The sequence below is a fragment of the Macrotis lagotis genome, chromosome 2, assembly GCF_037893015.1.
Source record: "Macrotis lagotis isolate mMagLag1 chromosome 2, bilby.v1.9.chrom.fasta, whole genome shotgun sequence".
NCBI lineage: Eukaryota > Metazoa > Chordata > Mammalia > Peramelemorphia > Peramelidae > Macrotis > Macrotis lagotis.
Window position 1 is genome coordinate 132661986 of NC_133659.1, and position 17434 is coordinate 132679419.

General features: G+C 35.1%; 1 protein-coding gene across 7 annotated transcripts in view; it reads right to left on the reverse strand.

The window, feature by feature from the left end:
- The window catches only part of CDC42BPA (CDC42 binding protein kinase alpha), a 364566-nt gene that overhangs the window by 240056 nt on the left and 107076 nt on the right, over positions 1-17434 (reverse strand). The window lies entirely within an intron of this gene.

The following is a 17434-nucleotide window of genomic DNA, read 5'->3' on the forward strand; positions in this document are numbered from 1 at the left end:
GGCACTTCTGTTATCTAGGCATATAAATCACTGAGATCTCACACTTATCAGAAACATGGTCATCAGCACTACCTGACTGAGAAAAAAGGACTCGGGGATTACAATCTTTCAGGTAAAACACTACACTACCATCCCTTAAAATATGTGTAAAATGCTAATATAATGTCCACCAGATCTTGCCATCTGCCCTCTAGACCCACTGTTTAAGGTTCGTAGGACTTGTCCCATCTGCCATTTTGGCTACCAGGCACACCTGCCTGGTAGCCAAAATCCACCCTATGTGTTATTCCTCAATAATTAGAATATAAACTTCATGAGAGAAAAACCTACATTTTTTCTTCATTGATAATTTTCAAATGGATTTTTAAAATTTTTAAATGTTTAATATATAGCATAAAATATTTTATTAAACTTTAAAATTTCAACAAGTACTTCTGTAGCTTTTGAATTTCTTTTCTTCCTTTGTAACAAAATTTAAACTATACTTAAGTAATCACTATATTGTAAGAAAAATTAAAGTTCTGCAACTATTAAGATCATTTCCCTAAAAAATTCATAGCCAAAAAATAAACTCCAGTTCCTATGTGGTTATTATTATTTGCAGAGAATTAACATTTTTTTAAATATGAGGAGTTCAACGAAAGTTTTCAGTACAAACTTAAATCTGTATTGTATAATCAGTCTAAAAATATTTTTTTCAATCAGTTCAAAGAGCAGGGCCAAAGGAAGACCAAAAAGGAAGACTTTTAAAAAAAATTTTATATTTCAATAACCCAATGAGTCCTAATATTCAATATAATTTTTAAAAGCTTTGAAATAAAATCAATTTTCAAACTATGTTTTTTTAAAATTAAAATATCTTGCTAGAGAAAAGGCCTTGTTTAAACTATGTGCCAAGAATGATGCCCCATTACCTCTTTATGCAGATGATACTCAGAAACAAAGCATTATCATCTTTAGAACTAGAAAGAATCATAGAGGATTATGACAGTAATTCAACTTCTCTTACTTTACAGATTAAGAAAATAAGCCTAGACAACCTAAGTGTTTTTCCCAAGGTCATATAGTTATATATCACTAATCTAATATTCAATAGTAATTTCCATTTAGCAATTCCTTCAGATTCTAGGCAGTGACAAATGCAGGGATAGAGTACCAGCTTTGGAGTTGGGAGGACTTGGGTTCAAATATGGCTTTCGATAATTGACACTTACTAATTTTGTGACCTTGGGCAAGCCACTTAACCCTGATTGCCTCCTCACATCCAGAGCAATCTCCATTTGCCCTGATTCATATCTGGTCACTGGACCCAGGTGGCTTTGAAGGAAAAAATGAGGCTGTGACTTAGCACAGCACCCTCACACTCAAATTCAAACCATTTGCTTTTCATGGCATCACCTCCCTGATGTCAAAGTCTTCTTCAGAATGAAAGATCATCATCACCATCATCATAGTCTCACATGCAACTGAATCATCCATTTTTACTGGTATTCAGATAATAGCACAAGACAACTTGATATTTTGCTATTCTTCTATATTTAATATTTTCTGAATTATGGTGGATTGTTTTCTGTACCTGAGTGAGGTTTAAGATCAGATTAAAAGTCATGCAAAGCATATTTGCAACAACTCTAGCAGCAAATAAGTCAATAGGTTTTATATATAACTTGTTCTGTTAACATTTTGAAGGCTTTTCATTTCATATAATGAGATTTTTTTGAATAATCAGTATAGTATCAAAAGCTTGGGAGCTTTTGATACATGAATTTTGTTAGGAGTATATGTCTGTCTAGTTACATGGAAAATGCTACTTTTTTTTTCAAACTACAATGCCTTACACAGTGGTCACCAATTTTTTTTCTCATCAATTAATCATCAAGTTCTGGGTTTTTAAGAAAATTTATTTTGTAATTTCTGATGGGTAATAACATGGTTCTGAATCATCACAAATCTCTTTATTTTCCACAAATAACTCCTCATGACTCAGACCTTTATCAAATTATTTTTTGTTAACAAATTTTCTAAGTTTATACCTAAGTTGCTCATAAAAGGTCTTTTGATGCCATTGTTGGATCTTACTTCTTATATCCAGGTTAAATCACAGATATATTTGAAAAATGTAATAGCACATTACTGCCATAAGTTTTGACTCTTGTCCAATGAAATGATATCTCTTTATCTTAAAGTAATCCTGTAGGGTTTTTTTTTTTACCAATTTATCATGTGTTCTGAGAACATCTGTGAATCTTCTTCCTTTTTAGCAATAAAGTATAAATCTTTCTGAAGTTTTGGGGTGATGAACCATGTATTTCATTAAAACTATAAAATTTTTTGTTAGGATACATTCCAAATTTTTGTGATGCACTTTACAACTTCAAAAGAATGTATTATTACTGGTAGTGAGGAGATGATTTAAATGGATTCTTTCTGCTGAGCATCCCCCCCCCATTTTTTTTCAACATTCATTTTTTGGTAAGATTTGAGTTTCATATTTTTCCTCCTTCCCTCCCCTCCTTTTCCACACCACCTTACCCCTTGACAGCAAGAAATCTGATATAGATTATATATGTATAATTAAGCTGAATATATTTCCATATTAGTTATGTTGTGAAAAAAATCAAAACAAAAGGGAAAATGAGAGAGAAAAAAAGCAAAAAACAAATTGAAAAAATTGAAAACAGTATGCTTTGCTTTACATTCAGACTTCACAGTTCTTTCTTTGAATGTGGATGGTATTTTCCATCACAAGTCTGTTAGAATTGTCTGTGTTCATTGCACTGCTGAGGAGAGTCTGCCAATAGTTGATCAAAATACAGTGTTACTGTTAATGTATACATTGTTTTCTGGGTTTTAATCACTTCACTCAGCCTCAGTTCATGTAAGTCTTTCCAGGCTTTTCTGAAGTCTGTCTCCACAGAACAATAGTACTCCATCGAATTCATATACCCCAATTTGCTCAGCCATTCTCCAATTAATGGGTATCCCCTCAATTTCCAATTCTTTGCAGGGCAGCTAGGTGGCACAGTGGATAGAGCACCAGCTCTGGAGTCAGGAGGATCTGAGTTCAAATCAGCCTCAGACACTTGATAATTACCTGGCTATGTGACCTTGGGCAAGTAAGTCATTTAACCCCATTGCCTTGCAAAAGCAAAAAAAAAAAATCCAATTCTTTGTCATTATCAAAAGAGCTACTATATATATTTTTGTATATAATGATCTTTCTACTTTTTTATGTTCTCTTGGGATTCAGATGTAGTAATGGTATTATGACTACATCAAAATATATAAGCAGTTTTATTGTCCTTTGGGAATAGTTTCAGATTGCTCTCCAGAATGGATGGACCAGGTTCACAATTTCACCAAAGTATATTTCCATTGATTTTTGATTTCAAGATCCTATTATGTGTCAATGTATTCAGCAACAGTATTTTTTTTTAAATCTTTATGCTCTATGGTTACAATTCAGGAGGAAAAACCTAAGTATTCAATGTGATCTCCAAATTTAAACTGAAAATCTTCGTGTTTTATCTTGCCTTGTCATACACTGGGGATTTTACTCTTTAAATTTCTAATAGTGATAGCAATAGGAGAGTTTATAGAAGAGCCCAGCTCTCTCCCACACGTGTACTCCAGAAAAGATTTTAAAAGAGTACCAGATCATATAATGATCAACAAATCAAGGCATAAACAAAAAAAGAAAAACAGCAGTCTACATATGTGTGTAGAAATGGATCTCACCAAGGTAGCAAGCATTAGCACAGGTAAACAGATTAGAAGACTATCAGTGTTGTTAATTAGATAATCTAGGACCACCTGAAGCTTTCAGGTGTTTTTCCTTCATTCTCAATGTCATTCTCATCACATAAGGGAAGTGATGCCATGACAAGCACATGAATTGAATTTGAGTGAAGGGGAGCTGTACCAAGTCACCAGTCTCACTTTCTCCTCCAGAGCCACCTGGGTCCTGTAGCCAGATATAAATCAGGATGGCTGGAGATGGCTCTGGATGTAAGACAATCAGGATTAAATGACTTGCCCAAGGTCACACAGGAAGTGTCAAGTATCTAAGACCAGATTTGAACTTCCATCCTCCTGACTCCAAGGCAAGAGTTCGCTTTCCAAACTCCAACAGGGAAGCCCCAAGGAGTAGAAGACAACTGGAAGACAAAAGTATTCTTAAAAAAAATATCAACCCCCCCCCCCCCCAGCAGGGTTAGGTGAGATAGAATAGGAGGAAGATAAGAGCAGCATTCTGCCCAAGAACACTATGGGGAATCTTAAGAACTCAGTGCTCTAATTAAGAATGCTGCATGCGTGCCTTGAAGACCTTTAGCAGTATGACTGAGAATGCTTCAGTTGGGCCTAAATGACAGTAGGAGACACAAAGATTAGAACAAATTTTTTTTTAAAAAATAGAAGAAAACATACAAAACTGATCATCAAAAACAAGTGATGTGAAAAACGATAAAGGAAAATCATCATCAGGCTCCTTGAAAACCATGACCAAACAATAACTCCAAACACCAAATTTCAAGAATCAAAAATAAAAACTACCCATATTTCTTACAAACAGATGACAAAGTATCCAAAGAATCCCATTACCCCATGAAAAAAACCCACATAGAAAACAATTAGGAACGTCAGTAAAAATATAGAGCTTCCAGGTCAAAGAAAAAAAATCTGCAATCAGTCATAAAGATTGAAAGTACTAAGGAACTACAATGATGATCATGAGATTCAGTAGTATCACAAAGAAGAAAATAAACCTTAAATTATATTCCCAAAGGCAAAAGAGAAAAGGTTACACAAGATCTGAGAGACAGACAGACAATGTGATAGTACAAAGAATAATAATGTTGTACTTGAAACTACCTGTGTGAAATTTTGGAAATGAAGGTACCACCATCCTTTTGGTGCCTCAGGTTCATAATCTTGGTTGTATTCTTTAACCCTAAATACCAAATAAGTTGCTGAACCTTGCCTTTAAAACCTTTTTATCTTTCATTTTTTTTAGGATTTTGCAAGGAAAAGGGGTTAAGTGGCTTGCCCAAGGCCACACGGCTAGGTAATTATTAAGCATCTGAGGCCAGATTTGAACTCAGGTACTCTTGACTCCAGGGCCGGTGCTCTATCAACTGTGCCACCTAGCCACCCCAAAACCTTTTTATCTTCACAACATCTTGAACAAATGACCTGTTCTCTCATCTACTCAGCTACCACATTTGTTCAGGTTTTCATCACCTTTTGCCTAGATTATATCAAAAGCTTTTTAATTGGTCTCACTGCCAAAGTGATTTTTCTTAACTTCAAATCTGACCATTTGACTCTCTTACTCCGGTGGCTTCCTATGGTCTCTAGGATAAGATATAAACACATATTTTACCCTTTAAAGCCCTATAAATATGACGCCAACCTTACCTTTGAAGCCTCATTAGAACAGTTTCACCTCCCTTAGTCTAATATTCAGTAAAACTGACTTTCTCTCTGTTCTTCATCCAACACACTCATCTCCTATCTCAGTACTTTTTCAAAGGCTGTCCTATATGACTGCAATACAATCTCTCTTTAATTATACCTTATAGAGTGCCTCTCATCTTTTAAGATATAGACCAGTCACCATATTGTAAACAAGCACTTCTGCCTCCCCTCCCAAATTATCTTTTATTTAACTCATATATATATATATATATATATATATAAAATATAATATAATATGGATAGAGATTCACTTTATATGTATGGGTTTCTTACATATATATATATATAATATATATATATACACACTATGATCTCTCTCATTAGAGAGTAAGCACATTATGAATATGGATTATTTCATTTTTTATATTAGTACCTTCACAGTGCCTGACAAATAGTAGATAATAAATACTGATTGGTTGATTTGTTGGGTTTCTTTTTCCTCATCTTAAAAATCAGAAGGATAGGCTAGGATCAATGTTTGCTAATCCTCCATGGACTGATAAAAATTGCTTACAAATTTTTACCAATTTGCATAATATTTACTGCAAAAGTATCCTGCATCTAAGAAATTTTAAATTAAGCAGATACTTCCATCTCCTTCCCTCTATACACTGAATCCCAATTCTTGCCCATAACATAAGGTTTCAGAAAGCAAAGAGAACACAAGTAAGAATTTAGACAACTGACCATTCTACAGTAAAATGTCAGTTGAAAAAAAAAACTGTATTTTGATTTCTAACATTTCTTTTAACTTTAACATTGCAAAATTTTTTTGAGCAAATTGCTGTGAAACAATTTAAGAATATAAGATTTAAAAATAGTAGAAATGATATTAATCTTTTAGAGCAGAAAGTACCTGTAACAATGAAATTATAGGGTACAGCTAAGTAAATCTGCATTATGAAGTATACTGCATAAATCTGGTATCTCAGGCAAATGAACCCATTTAAAAGATTTTTAGGATATTTTAGGAAATATTGTTATTTTTTCTACTCTGTTGCTTTATTTCTTCAAAAGACTGAGCTTAACAGCATTTCTTTACAATAAAAACCAGAGTTATGCTGATACAGTTTAACTATCTCCCCAACTCCCCAAAATGTATGCACAACATACTTTTAAATTTAATTTGTATTATTAACTTTTTCTCCATCATTTGAAGTACAGAGCAGATAAATAATAAAATAATAAATTAAGCCCTCATTTAATTTTCTAAGGTGTAAATACTTACAGACAATTTAACAATCAGCTTTCCAGTTGGAACTGATTCCAACATATCTCTGTTAAAAGCTCACATCCCAATATAACAAGTATTTGGGGGTGGAGTCAAGATGGCATAGTGAGAGGAAGCATTTTTATCTAGCTCATCCAAAACATTTATTCTTCAACAAATCCCAATAAAACACCAAGCCAAATTCTGATCAGGGAAGCCAAGAAGTCATAGTGAGTCATTTTTTCCATTCCAGGGTAGCTTGAGGAAAGAGAAGTTTGCCAATGTAAGGACTAGGGCTGGTCAACAATGTGGTATAATCAGAGAAAGGAGAATTCTTTATTTTATTTTTTATTTTTTTTATTAAAGATATTACTTGAGTTTTACAATTTCCCCCCCAGTCTTACTCCCCCCCCCACGGAAAGCAATCTGTCAGTTTTTACTTTGTTTCCATGTTGTACATCGATCCAAATTGAGTGCACAAGAGAGAAATCATATCATTAAGGAAGAGACAAGAAGTCTAAGAGATAACAAGATCAGACCATAAGATATGGTTTTTTTCCTAAATTAAAGGGAATAGTCCTTGAACTTTGTTCAAACTCCACGGCTCTTTATCTGGATACAGATGGCGCTCTCCTTTGCAGACAGCCCAAAATTGTTCCTGATAGTTGCACTGAAGGGATGAGCAAGTCCATCAAGGTTGATCATCGCCCCCCCCATGTTGCTGTTAGGGTGGTACAGTGTTTTTCTGGTTCTGCTCATCTCACTAAGCATCAGCTCATGCAAATCCCTCCAGGCTTCCCTGAAATCCTGTCCCTCCTGGTTTCGAATAGAACAATAGTGTTCCATGACATACACATACCACAGTTTGCTAAGCCATTCCCCAATTGAAGGACATTTACTTGATTTCCAATTCTTTGCCACCACAAACAGGGCTGCTATGAATACTTTTGTACAAGTGATGTTTTACCCTTTTTCATCATCTCTTCAGAGTATAGACCCAGTAGTGGTATTACTGGGTCAAAGGGTATACTCATTTTTGTTGCCCTTTGGGCATAGTTCCAAATTTCTCTCCAGAAAGGTTGGATGAGTTCACAGCTCCACCAACAGTGTAATAGTGTCCCAGATTTCCCACAACCCTTCCAACAATGATCATTGTCCTTTCTGGTCATATTGGTCAGTCTGAGAGGTGTGAGGTGGTACCTCAGAGAAACTTTAATTTGCATTTCTCTAATAATTAATGATTTAGAGCAATTTTTCATATGGCTATGGATTGCTTTGATCTCCTCATCTGTAAGTTGCCTTTGCATATAGAAAGGAGCATTCTTGATACCAGGAATGAAAAGGAAAATAGGATGGGAGTGCTAGAGCAGGAATCATCAGGTTAGAATGAAATCCTAGATTACTGAACTAGTATTAGTTGCCAGAATTGGTATCAGATGGTTGCTTATTACCCTGTACTAGATCACATATTCAGGGAAAAATGAACATTCACAAATGTAGTGACTAGCTATGTATTGAGCAAGAAAAAAGTTTGGGAAAAATAACTGTATGGCTCTGAGCCCAAGAACAGAGCAGAATGTACTCAGTTCTAGCCTTTGGTCTAACGTCTAATCCTGCAATGGAATAATCAGGGCAGGAGTCCCAGACCAAAGGGGAGCCAGCAGTTCAATCATTTCAAACCTGCAGTCTCCCAAGGGACTAAGGGTGACTGAAACCAGCAGCAGTCTACTGAAACTCAGACACTGACACATTAACAAATCCAAAGCTGGGTCAGGAACTTATAGAGCTCAGACTAGAAAAGTACTGAACAGATCTCTCACCCCTGATCACACTAATCTGGAAACAATGAAAACTTTAAAAAGTCCCAGACTTTAGTGTGAAAACAGCAGAAGGAAATAGAAGGTCAGAAGCTCAGCCCTGCCCTCCAGAAGTTCTCATAATCCAGCACAAAGGTCAGAATAAAGAAACAGAAAGGAAGAATTAGGGGAAAAAATAAAGTTGACCATGAAGAAGTTCCCAGGCCACAATGATAGGGTAGTTCAAGGTACAAACACAGGACAAAAGAGCAACTTGAAAATATCCACAAGCAAAATCACAAAAGATGAATGCAAATTGGAAGCAAGTCAAAAAGAATTCCTAGAAAAGTTTTAACAAGATTTTTAAAACCAAATGAAGGAGGGGCAGCTAGGTGGTACAGTGGATAGAGTACCAGTCCTGGAGTCAGGGGACCTGAATTCAAATCTAAGCTCAGATACTGCATGACCTTGGGAAAAATCACTTTAACCCCATTGCCTTGCAAAAACTTAAAAAACAAAAACAAAAAAACCCCCCACAAAAACACAAATGAAGGAGACAAGAGTCAAGATGGCAGAATAATAAGTTGAATTTCTGCATAACTAGCTCAGCATACCTGCTTCACAACAATTCAGAAAATAAACTAAAATGAATTTTGAGAAAGTGATTTTTTAAAAATCAAAGTATGTTTTTTGGTCCTTTTGCTTTCCCAGCCAAGTGCAGTTTAGGAACAGAGAGGAGCTGCTTGATACTAGGATCCTGGGCAAAATCAAGGAGAATTCTCATGCCCAACAACAGGGAAAGAATAGACACAAGACAGGAACCAATGGACTGAACTTGTGCTGGGGACAAGAATAAGGAGTATTTTGCAACTCTGTCATACACTGACCATGGAAAAGGAGCAAGGGTCCAGTATTAGCAGATTACTTGAGCAAGGAATAAGTTTGAAAAATGTAGCTCGGAGCTGAGGGGCAAAGCAGAAATGACTGTTTAGTCTTTAAGCAAGTATCTAATCCTACAGTAGAGTAACCAAGGCAAGAAGTTTCAATCCAAAGGGGAAAGTGCAGAAACTTAAGAGGACTAATAGTGATTCAGCTCTGCAGCAATCAATTGAAAACTCAAACGCACACAAGTTAACAGACTCAAACCTGAGCCCAAAATCTGTAGAGGGCAGATCTGGAGGACATGAACTTTCCTCTACCTAGATCACACCAATTTCTGAGCACTGAAAACTTGCCAGTCCTCAAACTGATGTTTGAATGTAACAGAAGGACCAAAAATGACAATTGATATCACCCCAAAAGTGTGCATAGCCAAGAACCAACATAAAGTATAAAGACAAAAGGTATACTAAAACAAAATCACAAAACATAGTGAGTGGGACCATAATTGAGTGAAGCCTCCTCCCTCATGGTTTCAATGCATCTCCCTTTTCCCCAAAGCCACATCAGCAAGAGTTGCAAAGTTTTCACTTGCCCAAGGATAGATGGTAACAAAAATTATACAGCACTGTGTGACTGACCCACATATGGAAGAATACAGAATTATCTCTCTTTGATAGGGTAAAACTTAATCTGAATAATTATGCAAATAGGGCTTGAAAATGCTTTGCATCAATTGGCTAGACACTAGAGAAAAGATTATGAGCCCAGCTATTTAACCAATAGGTGGCGGGCCAGAGGTTTGGGACTGTGTTAGTGAAGAATTGAGAACAAAAGGCAAGGTTGTTCTCCTTGGATAAAAGGGATAGATAAAAGGATAAAAGGGGCTTATACTTTGTACTCCTCCAGAACTGTAACTCATGTTGCAGAAGTGGTGCTCTCTTCTTGAGAAGAGCAAATAAACTCCTTTTTGTTCTCTGGTCTGGGTCTTCTAATTATTCTGTTTAAGGAGAAACAATTGCTGTAACACACAGTTCTGATTCCACACAATAGCTATTATTTTGAGAGAGAAAAACAACACAAACATAATAGAGAATAAAATATATATATATGTATATATATATGTATATATATATATAAGCAAAGTCAAAAAGGAAAATGCAACTTGACACAAGTTCAACAAAAATATTTTGAAGCATTATTGTTTTAAAAAGCTTTTGAAAATCAAATAAGAGAGCTCTGGAAGAATGATATAAAAAGAAAATTAACAACTTGGCAAAAAGAATTACAAAAACTTAGGAAGAAAATAACTCCCTTGAAATAAAAATTAGCAAAATGAAAACTAATGGCTCCATGAGACATAAATAATAAACAAAAAGACTGAAAACATGGAAGAAAATGTAAAATATCTCAGAGAATAAACAAATGACAAGGAAAACAGATTGAAAGGAGATAATCTATTATCACCAGATTACCTGAAAGTCATCAAAGAGAGACTAGAAAAAATCATAAAACTGTCCAGATCTCTTAGAATCAAGGCAAAGTAGAAACTGAAATAATCTGCCAGTCACCTCCTGAAAGAAATGCCAAAATGAAAGCACTGAGGAATATTATAGCCAAGATCCAGAGCTAACACATCAAAATTAAAAAAGATTACAAGCAGTAAGAAAAAAAGAATTCAAGAGCTAAGGAGCTGCAGTCAGAAGCATACAAGAGTTAGGGGCAATCACACACACACACACACACACACACACACACACACACACACACAAAAGAAACAATAGAACAAGGAATATGATATTCTAAATTATAGAATCTAAAAGGAAAAATCTAGGCTTCCCATAAAAAAGAATCCATCCAGAAAAAGTGAATATATCCTACAGCAGGAAAAACTGCCCTTTAAAATAGAAAACTTCCAAGCATTCTTGATGAAAAGACCAGAGTTGGTACAAAAATTATGACACACACAGTCAAAGGAATCAAGAGAAGTAAAACATAAGGTATTAAACAAGGTCAAACTACTTATAATTTTATATTAGAAACTGATAAATGTCACTCCTCAGAACTTTTATCAGGTGGTGTGATTCTATTATGTTAGGCTGAACACAAAAGAAAAATGAAAGTTTTGTGGAAAATAATGCACTTTAGAAGGGGAGAGAGAAGAATGTGGAAATTTTTTTTATTGTATATAAATGGTTGAATAGGAAGAGTTCAAATAATGGGGGGGGGGGACTGTATGAAATACTTGAACCTCACTCTCAACTAACTACTTAAAGGAGGGAAGGAAGAATACATATACTTTTAATTCTGGTGCCTACCCTTTAGTAATTCTCTAGTATAGATACCCTGCTTTGTATCTATTTGCATATTGTCTCTCCCAATAGATTGTAAACTCCTTGAAGGTAGGGTCTATCTTTTTAAGGCTAAGCAGACTACCTAAAACATAGAAGATGTTTAATAAAAATGTACAGATTCATTCATAATATTTTACATTAAAAATTTTAAATGTTTTTTTAAGAACAAAACAAACGCTTTTATAGGTAGCTTGGACAAGTCATTTAACTTTTTTTGGGCCTCTGTTTTGGCATGTGCAAAAATAAGATGGTTATATTAAATGTCTGTTAAGTTCTCTTTTATAGCTAAATAGGTGATCCTAGGAACCAATGCAAAACACTGCTCTATTTTCATGACCATAAAATTCCCCTCTCTAACCATAATCTCCTTTCCACTGATCTGCATGCCTCATTCCTGGAAATATTTTTCCTTAAGATCATTACTTCCAGTTATTTGATCTTTTACTATTCTTCTAGTTCATCATTTATGTTGTAGCTTCCCTTTCCTCCCTTCAAAGTCTTAAACATATATAGATCAACCATATTTCCAAATCACACTCCTACACCATGGAATCCACCATCCACTACTTCTTTCCACCTGCAGCAGAAAATATCATCTGCCTTTGAACTAATTGGCAAGGGTTGCTGAAGAAAAGGACAAAACCCCAATGACTGGATTCACATTTATAATCTTTCATAGATAAAATGACATAAATCCTTTATTTTTTTTTCTTAACTCTCTTTCGCTCTTCCCACAGTAGCTGCTGAATTTCTTTCAAACTCCTCTCTTTCCACCTATTAAAATTGCTAAGGAGGAAATCTCACTGAGAAAACTAAAGTCATTTATAATACATCACCCCATTTCCCCTCCACCACAACCAATAGATGGTTAATGTGTATATCATTTTTCTTAATCTTAGATGTAAAGGCTGAAACACCCTAAACCTTATCAAAGTTATCCATTCATCCACATCCTTAACCACAACTCCCTGATTATTTATTTTGAGGACCTTGATTTATCAGTCCTCCTAAATCAGTTCATCTATACTTTCTTCTAAGTGGGTGGGGTAGGGGGGGGCTAAACACACTTTGCCCTGGATTCCACAACTTTGAGAGCTCTGAAAGCTTGCAGGTCCCCTGACTGAGCTATCACAGTGATCATTAAATATCCCTAGAAAAAAGAAACTAGACCAGCCAGGGCTTATATTCAGGAGTACACAGAGTTCATTCTTAACATTGGGTCCTAAGTGAAGAAATAATTGAAAGAATGAGTAAACAAAATAAGACCACCATTAAAAAGTAGAGAAAGAAGAGAAGAAAAAATTGGGAGGAGTATGTTAAGGGAAGAGATGGCCCTAAACAAAATAAGCTTTAAGGACATATACAAGAAAATGTATAGCTCTTTTTGTGATGGTAAAGAATGGAAATTCTAGGGAGCACCCTTCAAATGAAGAATTGGTGAACAAGTTAAATAATATAAATGTGATGGAATATTGCTACAACATTATAAAAAATGATGAAGGGGATGGTTTCAGAGAAATCAGGGAAGACTTCTATGAACTGAAATGAAAGAAAGAACAGAAACCAGAGAACAATTTAAACAATGACAACAATATAATAAATACAAATGATTTTGAAAGACTTAGGAATGTTGATCAATGTATAACAACAATAATGATTCCAAATGTTACTCACTTTTCATGATTACAAAAAATTAGTCACCTTCTTTAAGAGGTGAAAGACTTGAAGTACCAATGAGCAGTATGCGTGTGTAAATGCATGCGCATATACGCACATTCATAGCATCTTAGACTATATTTCACTTTATAGTGGAAATGGATATATGATCTGAATAAAAAAGGTCATATCACAAATAAATTAGAAGAAAATAAGATCAGAAAAATTCCATGGATTTGCCTATTAGGAACAATTAAGAATTTTCAAGATATAACAAGAATTAAAGAAAATAAAAATAATCAGTCAACAAGCATTTATTAAGTACCTACTATTTATCAGGCATTGGGTTAAATTCTGGGGATACAAAGAAAGACAAAAGAAAAGTCCCTGCTCTCATATATGCAAACTAGAGATAGATACACAATAAATTACTAATATTGAGGACACGTATCATTAAGGGAAATCAGAAAAGGTATTTTCTAGAAGATGAGATTTTAAGTAGGGACTTGAAGGAAGCCATGGAGATCAAAATGAGGAAGAATAGAATTCAAAGCATATGCGACAGCCAGCAGAAATTCCAGGCAAGGAGACTGAGTTTCTCCTGCAAGGAACAGAAAGAGAAGCAGTGTCATTAGACTGAAGAACATGTTGGGCTGTGGGGAAAGTAAGGAGACTGGAATGAGAGGAAGAGGTCAGGTTATAAGAAACTTTGAAAATCAAATCAAGGATTTTACATTTGATCCCAAGAGATGAAAGAATGTCACTGTTTATTGAGTGAGAACAGTGGAGTGACAAGGTCAGATATTCATTTGTTTAAAAGATTCTTTTGACAGCAGTGGAGAATGGACTAGAGTGGGGGAAAAACTTCTTAAAAGGGAGGGAGTTCAGTCAGCAGACTACTATGATAGTCCCCCTACATGAAGTAATAATGGTCTGAAACAGAGTGCTGCAAAGAAGGGGGCCCATGAAAGAAATTGTATGTAAAAAAGAACTGAGACTTTGACAATAGATTGAATATGGAAGGTAAAAGAACGTGAAGAGTTACGGATTTTTTTTTGTAGGATAGTAGTGTCTTTGACAACTAAAGGAAAGACAGGAAGAGGCTTTGAGAGAAAGATAATGAGTTTATTTCTGGAAATGTTGACTTTAAGATGCCTATGGGACATCCATTTCAAAATGAGTAATAAATGGTTGGATATAGAAGTCTGGTAAAGAGAGCGGTTAGGGCTAAATAAGTAGAAATGAAAATCAGCAGTATAAAGATAACTGTTTTGAGAGAGTTGATGAAATAAGCAAGGGAAACAGTATAGAATGAAAGAAAAGGAAAGAAACCTAAAGGATTCTCATAGTTAGAGGGTATGACCTAATGAAAACCCAGGAATGGAAACAGAGCAGAAACTGTAAAACAGATAGGAGGAGAACTAGGATAGAGTAGTGTCCTAAAAACTTAGGGGAAAAAAAAAGAGTATCAAAAAACAGAAGACCCTCTGAAAAAGTCCAGGATGACAACTAGAAAATGTCACTAGAATGAACAATTAAGAGATCTTGGTTAACTTTGGAGAACACAGAGAGAGTGGGGGAGGGGCAGAGAAAAGTAGAAACTGATTGCAGATGTCTTTCTTAAGGATTTGAGTCACAAAAAAAAGGAGAGAAGATACAAGATACTAGCTAGTGAGGACAGAAAGACTAAGAGGGTTTTCTGAGATGTTATTAAGAATGGATACCACAGAGCATGCATACATAGATGCACATATATGCAAAGGGAAGAAGTCAGTCGAGAAGAAGAAATAGAAAGAAACAGGCTCCAGACGTGACCAGAAAAAGGGAATGGTTTCTGATAAGAACTACCTCACTATTTAAAACCAGAGTAAAATTTTACTTGGAGGACAAATAATAACAGAGCATTATGGGAAGCAGTTTGGCAAAGACAGAACACCATACTTGAGTCAGGAAAATCTGCACTGGATTTTTAATTCAGACATTTATGGAATGTATGATTTTAGAGAAGTCAATTTAACTCTTATCTTCCTGATAGTTACATGATAATAATATAGCACCTATGTTCTAGGGTTGTCATGAGAGAACAAAATAATGTAATATGTGAAAAGCACTTTTCAAAGCTTAAAGCGCCATGTACATGTTAAATGTAATGACTACCAATAACAGAATAATTTTTCATTAACTTTTTTATTCTAAATTTAAAACTCCAGATTAAATGAGTATTTTATTACACATAAAAGAAAAGAAAAAGATGACTACATGAAAATGCAAGCCTCTATGGTATTTAGCATTCTTTCTATGAAAATATATATTATTTTCTATAATAAATTCAGAGTAAATTTTCAAAGATGCCCTGCTAGTCTACTATTCTTTCTCGCCTTTTTTTTCCATTGTCTACTATGCAGTTTTTTAAAAATATATTCTTTCTTTCTTTTTCATATTTTTCACAAGTTTATCCTTTAAGGTAGGGTTAAGGAAGAGGCCAAACTTTAGATTTAAATAACATTTACTAAGCATATATGCCAGATATTCTGCTAAATACTGGGGATAAAAAAAAGGAGGCAAAACATAATCCCTGCCCTCAAGGAATTTACAATCTAATTAGAATTGATATAACAATTATACAAAATTTAAAATAAATCTCCACACTGTTTATATTCAAAGATTTATGTCTCGGGAGGTTAGGTGATGGGGCTGCTAGGTGGCGCAGTGAATAGAGCACTAGCCTTGGAGTCAGGAGTACCTGAGTTCAAATCCAGTCTCAGACACTTAATAATTACCTAGCTGTGTGACCTTGGGCAAGCCACTTAACCCCATTGCCTTGCAAAAAACTAAAGAGATTTTATGTCTTATTCTGCATCTGAGTCCATGACCTGTCAGGAGGTGGATAGCATGCTTTAATATCCTTTCTTTACAATTATGATTAGCCCACCAGCATTCTTAAGTATTTTGGAAATTGTTTTGTTTTACCTTGTTGTTGAATAAAACTGCTTTCTTGGTTCTGCTCCCTGTATTATTTCATACTACTCTTTTCAGGTTTCTCCAAAACCATTCCTTTCATTATTTCTACTATTCCATTATAATAGTATAATTTCTTATTATTAGTAGCATTAATAATAATAACTAACATTCATGCAGCACTTAAGCTTTTGTGAGAGTCATTTCCAGTCATCCTGATCCATAACTAGTCATTGAACCCAAATGACTGAAAGAGAAAGTGAGGCTGGTGACTTTGCACAGCAACCCATCACTTAAATTCAATTCATGTGCATGTCACAGTATCACTTCCCTGATGTCATGATCTTTTTCAAAAATGAAGGCCAAACAACAATAATAATGTTTGTAAAGCACTTTACAAATTTACCTCATTTTATCCTCACACCAACAACTTTGGGAAGAGGATGGTATTATTATCCACATTTCACAACTGAAGAAACCAAGGCAGACAGATACAGGGTCATTAGCCTCAGCATGTGACTGCACTGTCTAACAGCCCAGATTAAACAATGCCTTTGTTCAATTATTGTCCCATTGTTGGGTACCTCCTTATGTTCCAATTACTTGCTTTAAATATTTTTTTTACAATTTGGTTCATTTATCTATTTTTTTAATTTAAATTTTTTTTTGTTTTTTTGCAAGGGAATGGGGTTAAGTGACTTGCCCAAGGTCACACAGCTAGGCAGTTATTAAGTGCCTGAGGCTGGATTTGAACTCAGGTCCTCCTGACTCCAGGGCCGGTGCTCTATCCACTGCAACCACCTAGCTGTCCCCTCATTCCTCTGTCTTTAAACTCTTTGGGATATAGGCCTAGCAGCAGTATCTCAGAGGGGATGCAAACCTTTGTAACTTCAGGAGGACAATTCCAAACTGTTTTCTAGAACAAGTGGGCTAATTCACAGCTCCATCAACAACAATCCATTTGTATATATGTCCTCTTATATTGTCTTCAACAAGTGTCATTCTTCCTTTTTTTTGTCATCTTTACCACACTGGTAAGTGTGGTAAAACAGAACCTCAGAGTTGTTCTAATTTGCATTGCTGTTAAGAATGGTTTTGTGATA